Source organism: Lissotriton vulgaris, chromosome 11 (genome assembly GCF_964263255.1).
Source record: "Lissotriton vulgaris chromosome 11, aLisVul1.2, whole genome shotgun sequence".
Taxonomy (NCBI): Eukaryota; Metazoa; Chordata; class Amphibia; order Caudata; family Salamandridae; genus Lissotriton; species Lissotriton vulgaris.
Genome location: NC_141699.1, coordinates 700,168,284 through 700,182,164, shown reverse-complemented (window position 1 = coordinate 700,182,164; position 13,881 = coordinate 700,168,284). Strand labels below are relative to the sequence as shown.

Genomic DNA, 13,881 nt, shown 5'->3' with positions numbered 1-13,881 from the left:
CCTCCCTCCCTCTCCCCTTCCCCCCCTCTAAGGGTCCAAGCAAGAAAGTAACTTCATGTTAGCAAGGGCGGGATGCTCCAGATCCGGGATTTTCTTTCAGTGGATCCATTGGTCTACCCAAAGTCAGCAGGACCATAACTCCTAGAATGCAGAGTACTGGTAAACAAACATCTATTACTTGCACTGCATCCTGGTGATACGTGGTCATGTGATACTTATCAGCAGCAGGTGGCGGTAATGTTTAAACCCCTCGGGCTGTCAATACCACCTTTTGGGAAAAGCATACGTCTTCTTTTGTGGCCATGTATTTCTGGTAGTGAACTGTGTTTAACACAGAGAGCGTCTCGTAAAACACATCTGCTGTTGCTAGGTGCTACGAACAACAGGCGTTAATATGAACCAGAGTGATGGTGCTCAAGATACTGACCCCAGAAGGACGCGGGCTAGCAGTTGGCCCTGCCGGGATCCTGAAGTGTCACCTGCGGTGACCACAGATGTCGGCAGCGAGCGCCGACCCGACGCGCCCTCACGATGGGCAGGTACAAGCAGCTAGGGAGGCTCGGGACTGGCTCCTTCCCAGGCCTGGCGCAGGGCCGCTCCCTCCCCATGGGAGGCATAAAAGCTGGGCCGGGCACCCGGGGCTCTTGAGGGGAAATGTGCGGGTTTCTAAGCGCTGCTCTGCTGTGCGGGGCTCCTGCTGCTCAAGGCCACCGCTCAGGAGACCTTGTCAGACATGTAAGTCTGCCCTTCCCCCTCCCCACTTTCCCACTGCTCTCAGTACTGAAGCAGCCTGTGTCCATGAAGGGGAGCTCCGTCAGTCCACATCAGCCCTGTGCTCAACACTGCACAGAGCACCGTCAGTTCACCTCAGCCCTGCGCTTACAATTGCACACAGCTCTATAGTGCACCTCAGCCCTGACCAGTGCTCACCACTGCACACAGCTCCGTCAGTGCACCTCAGCCCTGACCTGTGCTCACCACTGCACACAGCTCAGTCAGTGCACCTCAGCCCTGACCTGTGCTCACCACTGCACACAGCTCAGTCAGTGCACCTCAGCCCTGACCTGTGCTCACCATTGCACACAGCTCCGTCAGTGCACCTCAACCCTGACCAGCAGGATCATGTGCTCACCACTGGACACAGCTCTGCTGATGCACCTTAGCCCTGATAAGTGCACACCATAGCACACAGCTCCGTCAGTGCACCTCAGACATGTGCTCACCACTGCACATAGCTCCACTTATGCACCTCAGCCCTAACCTGTGCTTGTCACTACTGCACACAGCTCCATTAATGCACCTCAGCCCTGACCAGTGCTCACCACTGCACACAGATCCGTGAGTGCACCTCAGCCCTGACCTGTGCTCACCACTGCACACAGTTTCGTCAGTGCACCTCAGCCCTGAACTGTGCTCACCACTGCACACAGCTCCGTCAGTGCACCTCAACCCTGACCAGCAGCATCATGTGCTCACCACTGGACACAGCTCTGCTGCTGCACCTCAGCCCTGACATGTGCTCACCACTGCACACAGCTCCGTCAGTGCACCTTAGCCCTGACCAGTGCACACCACAGCACACAGCTCCGTCAGTGCACCTCAGCCCTGTGCTCACCACTGCATACAGCTCCACTTATGCACCTCAGCTCTGACCTGCGCTCGTCACTACTGCACACAGCTCCATTGATGCACCTCAGCCCTGACCAGTGCTCACCACTGCACACAGCTACGTTGATGCACCTCAGCCCTAACCCGTGCTCACCGGTTGTATGACGTTACAACGCATACTTTTAAAACGTATGCCTTTACAACTCATTTTTCACATCGCAACATCTTTTACAACGCATTCCATTACATCGCATGACACGACATCGCATTTTAAGAACTAGATTCCGCAATTACAACAAAGTGAGCAATTGCCATTTTGTATTACACCATTTGATTAATGCTTCACGAAGGGGAAAAAAAAAAAAAAAAAACACATTTACAATGCCAATAGCTCAAAATAATGTGATTGCAACACCTATAGCATTGTAAATGCTTGTTCTGACCTGTTGGTGGTGGTTTTATGACTCTAGGCACTTTATCACTGCTGATCAGTGCAAAGGTGCATGTGCTCTCTATGGTAAACTTGAAACGATTAGTCCACACCTGTTTGGCATATTTTATTTACGCGTCAGTCCCTTGTACCATGGTATCTTATATACTCAGGGCCTGTAAATTAAATGCTACTGATGCGCTTGCAGCGCTGCTTGCGCCACCCACCAAAGTAGCCTTTCAAACTGGTCTCAGGCCTCTGCCACTAAGGATCTGCGTATGCAGTTTACTGCTGCTGTGACGTGGCACATAAAGAAGTTGTCAAACCTGTGACTCCCCTTTTACTACATATCAGTCACCCCTAAGTTAGGCACTAGTTAACACTATGGGCATGGTGCGGTGTAGGTAAAAGGTATGATATGTGCCTTAACTGTGTGGCATGTCATGGTAGTGACCAACAGCCTATTTGCTTTCTCACTACTGTGAGGCTGCTCTCTCATAGGAATGCATTGGGGATTCCCGGATATGTGCTTCAGTGGTAATTCGGGACATGAGAGGGGAAGCATGATCAAGTTTGGTATGTTTGGAATAGTGATGCGTATTGATGTTCGCGGATTTATTATCATTATTTTAGAAGTGCCACTTTTAGAAGTAGATAAAAAAGTGAAGGTGCCTTCAAGGGATTTCGTTAAATATTCTCAGTTGGAGTAATTCAGAATAGTCACTTGTTGGAACAACAAGTGACTTCTGAATTACTCGCCAGAGATCTTTTGTTACTGACACTGCTTCCTAGGAGACAGCACCTGGCGCGCGCATCTCGCAAAAGGCGATTGGCGCAGGCCACTCGCGCGGCTGTCTCCTGGGAAGGCAAACATATACAGGCACACCTCCCCCTGCACGCATGCGCGCTCACACACACACACTTACACACAAGCGCGCGCGCACACACACACACAGAGACTTTTCATCGTATTATTTCTCCTTCATTCATCCACCAAACTGCTCGTGGTCATCATAATCTTATTCCCTCCGCCTAGCTGCATATTCTATTAAAAAAGGATCAAGCGCTTCCATTTTTAGACGCCGGCCTTTAATGTATTAATTGGCTGCTACACTATGGTCCGTGCTTTGCCTTCACCGCGTGCAAAGAGAAAGGAGACAATTCTGCATGCTCGTCTCAGCTCGCTCTTGTCTCTCCCTGTACGGCTGTCACATACACAAGCATACACACACATGCACGGAGAGACATGCCCCCCCCTCCCCCTCCCACACACAGACACACGCACAGATACAGGCACCCCCCCTCCCGCCTCCCCCCCTCCCCGCTCCCCGGCACTCCGGGCATGGGAGCCCCGCGTCACCACTGCTCCTCCAGGCACTCCGTGGGTGCGGGCTTCACAAAACGGGAATCCCGCCCCACGATAGGTTTCGTTTTGCGTGCGCACAAACTCAGATATGGCATCCGCCGGGTGCTGCGCGGTCCAGCCGCCACCTTCGGCTAGCGCGCGCCGAGGTGGTGGGTAATTTAGAAACGCCCATACTATCTATGTAAGACATCAGAACAGAACACTCAGAGTCGGGCCATTATACCTCTTGAGGAACCTCCATAACGGCAACCTTAATCTAGGCTTTTACACAATTCTGCAGGATTCTTTTGAACCAATGTCCCCGCCATGATTTTAGGAAATGTAATCGTATTTTGCCTACAATTTATTTTCTTGTCAACGATACTGCCCTTTTCATCGTATTATTTCTCCTTCGTTCATCCACCAAACTGCTCGTGGTCATCATAATCTTATTCCCTCCGCCTAGCTGCATATTCTAATAAAAAGGATCAAGCGCTTCCATTTTTAGACGCCGGCCTTTCATGTATTACTTGGCTGCTACACTATGGTCCGTGCTTTGCCTTCACCGCGTGCAAAGAGAAAGGAGACAATTGTGCATGCTCGTCTCAGCTCACTCTTGTCTCTCCCTGTACGGCTGTCTTTTATCATGTCGGCAAATTGTCTCATTTTTGAGCTCTTTTCTCTTCCTCGCCCCTTTGACAACCATTCAACAACTGGTTCAAATATGTTATCCCAATGTTTCAAGCTTTATTACAAATGTAACAAAAAGATGTTAATATTTGACATATGTTCTTGGATTTTCGCCACAATAAAATACACTGAACATAATCTTCACAAATGTTATTTACAAAAGTTTAAGCTATTGCCAGTATAAATTACAATAACTTTTATTTAAGTATTAATTAAAAAAATTAAAAACCATTGTTATTTGTATTATCAATACATGTAAGTCACGTAAATACAACACATATTGCATTACAAATGCTATAGGTGTCACATTTACGAAAGTTATAACTATTGGCATGGTAAATGACAAAGCTATTAATTTCGCTATTTTCAAAAATAAAACCTAAATAAAAAAATTGTCATTTACAATACCAATAGCTCAAACTTTCCTAATACGAGACCTATTGCATTGCAAATGCTTGTTATCAATTGTTGTGCCCAAGCCTCCAAGGGTAGATTGGGTTCCCCACGTTCTAGTTACTTTTTGAAGTAGGCATTTCTGTGTGCTATGCGTCTTTGTACGTGCCTGTTGTGTATGGACTGTCAGGCCTTGGAGTGACAGGGGCCGAGTAGGTGCAGTGGCTCCAGACAGTCTGGATGAGTCGGCGCTAAGCTAAAGAGGACTGGTCTTCATTTAGAGTGGTGGGAGGAGTAGCACCTGCACCTGAGTAGGGCTGTGCCTGCCTTCCACAATGATGGCTCCGCCCCCTGTGATGTATCTGGGGCCAGAGCCTACACTTACAATGGGGAGTGTTGTGCACTTGTCAAGTGCCCCCCAGAACTGATTTGGACTGGGCTCAGAGCCCTGGGCAAGGGGAGAACAAAGACACTTGGTACTATAAATATTGGGGTTGTGACCCCATGTCTGTTGATTTGAACTGACTTGGATTTGAAGAGCACTCTGCCAGGAAGAACCGCTGTGGGACCCAGCTGTTGCCTGAGGGGGTTTGAGGGGCTACTCTCTGCTAGGAGGCCCTGCGTGCTGGCCTGCCTGTGCCCAGCTCCACCTTGTGGGACTTTGGGTACTTAGCACTGGGCTGAGTGCTCCGTCTTTATTGCCCTTTAATCCAGCGCCAAGGAGCGCCCTGCTTTTCCTGCATACTGTGGGCAAGAGCAGGCGGGGACACTTTGCTTCTCATAGAGTGAAGGCGATTTCTGATGTGTGGTAAAAGTGTGGTGTCCGCACATGCGAAGCGCGCTGTGGGTGTGTCACATTTTGTCCTCTGAGCCCGAGAAGTGGGCTCTTTCTTCAAACGAGACGAGAGCAGCCGCAACGCAAACCGGAAGACAGGCACAGGACACCTGCTTGTGCGTGAGGCTCCTGTGAGGAAGTGGAGAGCCCCACAGGTTCCCTCAGCCAGATTGTGGGCGGGCTGCCTTCCTCAGAGAAGCTGAGAGCAGTGAGGACGCTCTCGCCGCGAGGAGCAGTGTAGCTGTGCTGCTCAGGGACGCGCTCTTGGTCCACATAGACAATGTGGCACCCAAGTCGAAGCAGTCGTCCTGACCGGGGAGCGGCTGAGTCCCCTCCCCTACTTCCCTCCTTCTGGGGCCACATACCGCTGCACCATCCGGGCGCGGACAGCTGGATGCTTTACTTACTGTTGGGGGTGCCCCAGATACTGGCGGTATGGGTCTCGTTGGCCTGAACAGAGGGGGTGAGCCCCAACCAAACCGCAACTTGATTCAGCAGCTGCGCCACATGTCTGTAAGCAGCTGCCTTCCGCATTCTGGGCATTACTTGTGGAAAGAACTGCATTCCCTAACGGAGGGCACAGAAGAACATAAGTTACTTACCTGTAAACTGTGGTTCTCCAGTATTGGTGTCTTTCATAGATTCACATGCTTGAATATTCCCCGTCGTCGAAGTGAGAGTCCCACGGTACATAAAATAGCAGTAATATATGCATATATAAATAAAATTACCATAATTATATAAATATATATACACACATACAATACAGTAAAGTATCCAGAAAATTCAAAAGTACCATAGAACAGAATAGGCCCATAGAAAGCCTAAGGGAGAAAACTCAACTTAGTAACATATCAGTGTCATTATGTTTTGGTCCAAATTCCAGCCAATCAGGCTGTAGCTCCCTCTAGAACCTTCTCCTCAGAAGCCCAAGTCCTCAGATTTTCGTAGCACAAAGTAACCAAAAGTGCCTGAGGAGAAGAGAGCCTCTGAGGGGAGGAAGGGAGGGAGGGTCGCATGTGAATCTATGAAAAAGACACCAATACTGGAGAACCACAGTTTACAGGTAACTTATGTTCTTCTCCAGTATTAGGGGTGTCTTTCATAGATTCACATGCTTGAATAAGAGTAGAAAGCAGTAAACCATCATAAAAGTTATAAAGGTAACAGTAAATTGCAAGCATATAAGAACATATCATAATATGCAATGTATCACTATCCAAGAGAAAAAACCTTTATGACTGAAGGCGGGTAGCAACAGAGGCTCACCTTTAATGGAAAAGATTCCGCAGCACCGCTTGTCCTACTGCTGCATCTGTTGACTGCAGACAGTAGTGCTTTGTAAAAGTATGGCTGCTAGACCACGTAGCAGCTCTGCAAATGTGCCGCAGAGGTACCCGCGCAAAGAGGGCAGTAGAAGCTGACACAGCTCTAGTTGAATGAGCATGTACTGGAGCTGGAAGAGGCTTGCCAGCCCGTTGATGACAAAAAGTAATGGTAGAAGAAATCCACCTAGTAATAGTTAGTTTGGTAACAGGTTGTCCTTTGCAGATCGGGCCACGAATAGTTGATCCGATTTCCTGAAGGATGCAGTGCGCTGAATGTAAAACTTGAGACAACGCTTCAAATCCAGGGAATGTAATGAACGTTCCGCAGGAGTTTGTGGATCAGGGAAGAAAGTCTTTAAAATGACCGGTTCATTGAGATGGAAATCACTGGGGACTTTCGGAATAAATTTAGGATTAGTACGTAGTGTAACAGTTTCCTTGGAGAATTGAAGAAAAGGAGGCTGAATTGTGAAAGCCTGAATGTCACTAACACGCCTAGATGACGTCAAGGCGAGCAATAGGGCAACTTTCCACGTGAGGAATTTTTAACTTGCTGAGTGGATGGGTTCGAAAGGAGGTAGGAGGAGCCGAGACAAAACCAGGTTTAGGCGCCAAGTAGGCGGAGGACGACGAATGGGTGGAAATATACGGAAGAGGCCTTTGAAAAACTGTTGGATGATTCTAGATGAATACACTAAAGTAGAACCATCATGACGGAAGCGGGAGAGAGCTGCCAAAAATACCTCCAGATTGGAGTGAGAAAGTCCTGAATTTGCAAGGGATAGGAAGAAAGGCAGGATCTGTTCCGGTTTGGCGGTCATCGGATCCAAGACCTTGGTGTGGCACCAGACACAGAAACGCTTCTACTTGAACTGATAGGTTTTAATGGTGGAAGGAGCTCGGGCGTGCGCTAACACCACTCTGCAATCAGCGTCGATGGTTAGATGCGCAAATTCATGGTGTTCAGGTTCCAGGCATGGAGCTGGAGGTATGCCGGATCTGGATGGCAAATTTGCCCCTGCTGCATCGTGAGTAGGTGAGGCAGAGGATGAAGCGATATTGGCTCGTTCTGGGAGAACAAGAGCAGGTCCAAGAACCATGGGCGCCGCGGCCACTTTGGTGCGACCAGGATGATATGGCAGGGTTGAAGCCTCATCCTGTGCAACAGGCGCGGGATGAGAGGAAGCGCAGGGAAAGCGTAGCTGAATTCGTTTAACCAGCTGATCGAAAATGCATTTCCCCTCGACTCTCTGTGGGGATGAAGACTTGCAAAGAGTTGGCATTTCCTGTTGGTGGCCGTCGCAAAGAGATCCATTTGCGGCTGGACCCACTGACGGAAAATGAACTCGAGAGTTGGTTGGTTGAGTTCCCACTCGTGGTTGTCCGAGAGAGACCTGCTCAGCGAATCCGCCAGAACATTGGAAACACCCGGCACATGGATGGCTGTAAGATGAATTTGGTGACGAATCGCCCAATTCCATATCTCATGTGCTTGTTGAGAAAGCAGAAGGGGCCTTGTGCCGCCCTGTTTGTTCAGGTAATGCATGCTGGTGGTGTTGTCTGTCCTCCCCAGCAGAGATTGGCCTTGAACTATCCGTTGAAAAGATTTCAGGGCAAGGGAGATCGCAAGAAGCTCTAGGCGGTTTATATGCCAAATGCGTTGGATTGCAGTCCACTTTCCTTGTACTGACAGTCCTTCGAGATGCGCTCCCCAGCCCTCCAGGTACGCATCGGTTGTAAGCGTCAGAGTCGGAGTAGCGTCTTGAAAAGACCGACCTATGGATATGTTCGGAGGGTGAGCCCACCACTCCAGAGCCTCCAGAATGCGGGGCGTGAGAAGGATCCTGTCATTGAATGATCCCGAGATCTGTTTCCACTGCTTGTCTAACTCCTCTTGGACGACCGTCATATGTAACCCGCAGTGGGGAATCAACTGTATGGCGGAAGAAGCCATGCCTAGGAATGATTTCAACTGAAACGTACAGTTTTGATTGCAGGGATCGTACCATCTTGAGCATGCGTTCTTGTCTCTCCTGGGAAACAAAAACCTTTGCCAGCTGAGAATCTAGTGAGGCTCCTAGAAAATCTCACAGCCGAGAGGGGCGAAAGTGTGACTTCTGGCAGTTGATGGAAAGGCCCAAGTCCCGAAAAAGGGAGATGCAAGACTGAGTATGCTGGATTGCCAGTTGGAGGTTCGGAGCCTTTATGAGACAATCGTCCAGGTATGGATAAAACTGGATGCCTTGTAGGCGCAGAAAAGCAGCTACCGTCGCCATGATCTTGGTAAAGACCCTTGGTGCTGAACGGAGGCCGAACGGCAGGACTCTGAATTGGAAGTGTAGGTGTCAGACTGTAAAACGAAGATATTTTCTGTGCCTGGGATGAATCGGCACATGAAAATATGCGTCCTGGAGGTCGATCGTGGAGAAGAACTCTCCGGGATTGAGGTAATGTAGAATCTGTAGTAGGGTCAACATTTGAAAAGTTTTTGACATGATAAATTTGTTCAAAGCCCGTAGATCCAAAATTGGGCGCCATTCCCCCGTTTTTTTCTTGACCAGAAAAAAGCGGGAGTAAAACCCTTTGCCCTGCTGGCCTTGTGGTACTACCTCGATAGCACCTTTCCAGATCATTAATTTGACTTGAGTCAAGAGTTCTTTGAAATGGGGAGGAGGTGGGCCAGTAGGAGGGCGATTTGGAGGAAATTTTGTGAATTCCATGGTATGTCCTTTTGAAATCAGATCTAGGACCCATTGATCGGAAGTAATGTTGGACCAATTCAAGATGTAATTTGAGATTAGACCTCCAATTCTTACAGTCTGTGGAAAATTGACGCTGGGACGGTCACTGTTTCTTTGCATTTGAACCACCTCTGTAGGTAGTTTTTCTTTGGTATGGTCTGGAGGTCTGACGACTCTGGGATTGATAAGTTTGTCTTTGCCGATTGTCATTGTAGGAGCGATATTGGTTTGATCGACGAAAAGTGGAAAAGTTGCCGCCTCTACCACGTGCTCCGCGAAAAGGCCGCTTTTTATATTGTAGAGATCCCAATGCCTTGGCCGTATCTGTGTCTTTTTAATCGATTCGAGGACCTCGTCAACATGTTTCCCGAAAAGCGATTCACCATCATAGGATAGATCGAGGACTTTAGCTTGGACTTCTGGGCGAAATGCTGTTGATTTTAACCAGCCTTGACGCCTTAAAACAGCAGCTCCCGCCAACTGTCTAAACCCCGTAGAGGAGATATCAATGGCGCAGTCAATGATCTCTGAGGAGATCTTTTCACCCTCCTGGATGAGGGCTTGTGCTTCTGCGCGGAAAGCATCCGGAAGTTGTGGGAGCAAAGCTGCAATCTCGGATCACATTTGGCGGTCATACCGCCCAAGAATAGCCAAGGAATTAGCTTCCCTTACAGCAGTGGCTGTCATGGTGGTAAACTTTTTCCCTATGGAATCCAGCTTTCGGCCTTCCTGATCTGGAGGAGAAGTAAGGGGTGTGGAAGGATTGCGAGACCTCTTTTGGGCCGCCTGAGTAATGACGGAATCCGCCTTTGGTTGAGACACCAAACATGTTGGAGAATCTGCTGGCGCTTTATATTTTTTAAATCGAATCTTGGCAGGACAGCCGGGATCGAATTCGGTCGCTCCATCAATTTGAGACCTTCATCCCAAATGTGGTCAATAATTGGAATAGTGTGAGCTTGCCTTTGTGGTAGGTCTTTAAAATCGTAGAGAAAACAGTCAGTCTGTTGGATGTCTAAAGTGAGATGAAATTTCTTAGCAGCGCGGACCATCAAGTTGTGGAAGCTGCCAATGTCCACAGGAGGCGAAGCCAATGGTGACGTTGGTGGGGTTGAAGGTATGTGAGCCCTGTAATCATCCCACTCTTGAAGGGCATTGTCGTCATCATCATTCGGATCCGCATTTTGAGGGTCAGGATCGTCATTGTCCGTATCTGGCTGGGCATGCACCGGTGACTTTGACGGAACTGGTGCAGAGGCTTGTGGTTGCGGAGAAGGTTGCGGTACTGGAGAAACAGGCCTAGATGGAGGAAATCTGCGGTTATAATCGTCCAGCATGTGCTGCAGATTTCTTACCAAAGACAGTGGTATCTGTGTCGTTTTGTCTGACATAGGAGCCTCAGACCTATCTACTGGAAAAAGATCTGTCCCCTCTTCGACGTATTCTACCTCCTCGTCATCATAATCCTGGCACTTGATGTGCAACTCGGATGGACTAGTTGCTTGTCCAAAGGTATTATCCAGCTCTGAATCATCATTAGAGTACTCCTCCACAGACTGAAATAATTTGTCAGGAAGAGTAGAACCACTCTTAATAGGACTCAATTGTATTAGAGGTATTCGTTTGAGCGAGGAAGCAGTGACCACTGTGAAGGTGGTAGCTATGGCCAAAGAATGGTGCAACGTCAATGAGCCCGTCGACGTGGTGATGGAAGAGTCAACAGCTTTTTGAGGCGTCTGCACGGTGTCCACATGCAAGGAATCCGTTGACGGATTTGACTTAAGTCTTCGTCGACGAAGATTTTTTCGCCGTCGACGAGGGGATAGACTTGCTAGTCGACGAAGATGGTCCCGTCGACGAAGGGTGAACCGTCGATGAGGTAGCAGCCATCAACGCAGCAGTCGTCGACGGCAAGGTAGAAGTTGACGAAGTAGTCGTCGACGAGGAGGAAGGTCCTGTCGATGGGAAACGACCCATCGACGATGCTGTGATCTTGGTCGACGACGAGGAGTGCGTCGACTGATGTTTCTTCGTCGACGAGGTGGATTTAGCAGCCGTCGACGAGATTTTCAAGACAGAGGTAATGGGCCTCACCGCGTGTGCTGTCGTCGACGAGGAGGACGTCGTCGACGTAGTTCTCGAAGACATAGAGCAAGTCGTCATCGACGTGGAGACAGCATCCACGGATTTCGTCGTCTATGTCGTCGACGGATGCGTCGACGAGCCAGTCAACGAGCCAATGCCTGTTTTTGAGGAAGAAGGCATGGTTTTGGACAATGACGCCAGAGAACCAGGTCTCGTAGGCGCAATTGGAGGCAAATCCTGTGGGGAGACAACCTTAGAGATTTCAACAAGTCTCTTTTTCTTAAGAAAAGGAGAATTCCTCTCTGACTCCGACCCACGCTTTTGAGAGGTCTTTGACTGAAAAGAAGAGACACTCTCATCCTCCGAGACCACAGTGTCCGAAGTCTTCAACTTCTGAAGCCACAGAAGGAGACGGGCCTCTCTGTCCCTTAAAGTTTTAGGTGGAAAAGTACGACAGTACTTACAGGTCTTCACTTCATGGTCCGGGTAGGGACAGTATATACATTTACTGTGTGGATCTTCATGAAAGAGACGCAGTTTTCCACAGGATGGACAAGGTCTGAACAAAGATTTCTTTGAAGAAGACATTTTGAGTAGAAAAAACAGCTAAGTAAGTTGAAAACTGAGCAGAGCTCAGGGAGACTTGGGCTTCTGAGGAGAAGATTCAAGAGGGAGCTACAGCCTGATTGGCTGGAATTTGGACCAAAACATAATGGCACTGATATGTTACTGAGTTAAGTTTTCTCCCTTAGGCTTTCTATGGGCTTATTCTGTTCTATGGTACTTTTGAATTTTCTGGATACTTTACTGTATTTTATGTGTGTATATATATTTATATAATAATGGTAATTTTATTTATATATATGCATATATTACTGCTATTTTATGTACCGTGGGACTCCCACTTCGACGACGGGGAATATTCAAGCATGTGAATCTATGAAAGACACCACTAATACTGGAGAAGTGAGGTTCCCTAATGGCATTGAGGAGGCCATGGCAGTGAATATGCCTACAGTGTAAATTGTGGCTACATGCGTTTATGGGCATGATGTCTTTATGATATGTGCATTCTGATAAGTATTCACTATGTGGCACTGCTGATGATGGCTATGAATGAGGTGCCCTGCTAAGCACCATTATTTTGGTTTATGCCCAATGTGTTTGTGCTGAGTTCACTCTTACCAGTAGTTACTGGTGGTCCTAAATAACCGTACAGTTTATGACAGTGGCCTGATTGGCCTAATGATTTATGTAAATCCCTGTGAGGTCGTGACGAGTGCCAGTGCCACAGTGTAATATATGTTATTGGGTTCGAATGTGTTTTATGGATAACAAAGGTTATTTTTATGTAACCTTGTGTGGAGTTTCTTTTGTGGTGTGCCTAGTGGGTCACTGCTGTGTGAGCGTGTTGCGCAATCGCTTTACACATTGCTTCAGGGATAAGCCGGACTGCTCTGCCAAGCTACCAAAGGGGTAAGCAGGAGTTATCTTCAGCGTGTAACTCCCTTGCCCGGACTAGAGTGGTGGTTTCTGCCTGGCTTAGGCGCATGCCCTAGCAAACCAGAAATCCCATTTCTAACACATACACTATCAATACATTAATAGTTAGATGAAAAATATATCAATCCATGACTTTCATAAACTACTCAGCTTCAGATCCAGTGCATTATTGAGATCATAATTTACAAAAAAAACCTAAAAACAATCAAATAATATAAAACAACTAAATGTTGCCAAAAGTCAGCCTACCAGCAATACTCTACAGCTCCTCTACCCTAATAAGACACAGGACTGAATAACAGTAGCAACCAGATATAGAGCACCGTCAAAAAAGAGATACGATTGGCTCCTATTTTTAAAAGCTCATATACTAGAGGTTACAGCATAAAAATAATTCCAATTCGGTCCTATAACAGAGTTATGGCATCTACACACATATTGAATCCATTAATCTTAAAAATGGTGGGGGTGAACCACTTTGAGGATATAAGTGTGATTTGCGAAAAATCATGAAATAGTAGTTTCTCTGACGCCAAAACACATTCTCAATACCAATTATTTTCGTCCACTGCAATCCCCCAGGATACGTAACCTATTATGGCAGTGTAGCGCATATGAATCTTAGACTGTTTGTCAGGCTAGATCATATTTAAATAAGTCCCACTCCTACACTATGCTTGTAGTGAAAATATCCAAAGGTGAGAGAACCATACCTAGTTGCTTAGAGAAGTTTCACATGTTTAATGTGCCAGTACTTCTCTTATCATTTCAATGGTATATGATTTTGCGGATGTAGAGTTATTCCAAAGCTGCTCAAGTTCCTTTAAGTTGTTCCCGACATGTTAAAACCACAATTTTTGGTTGCTCCTTGAATAGATGAAACATCATACATTACTGTTATATATCTCTTTGCCTATGAACTC

At 47.6% G+C, this 13,881-nt stretch overlaps 1 protein-coding gene across 1 annotated transcript in view; it reads right to left on the bottom strand.

Moving 5' to 3' along the window:
* LOC147683344 (erlin-2-B-like) overlaps nt 1-13,881 on the bottom strand; it is a 332,794-nt gene that overhangs the window by 284,292 nt on the left and 34,621 nt on the right. The window lies entirely within an intron of this gene.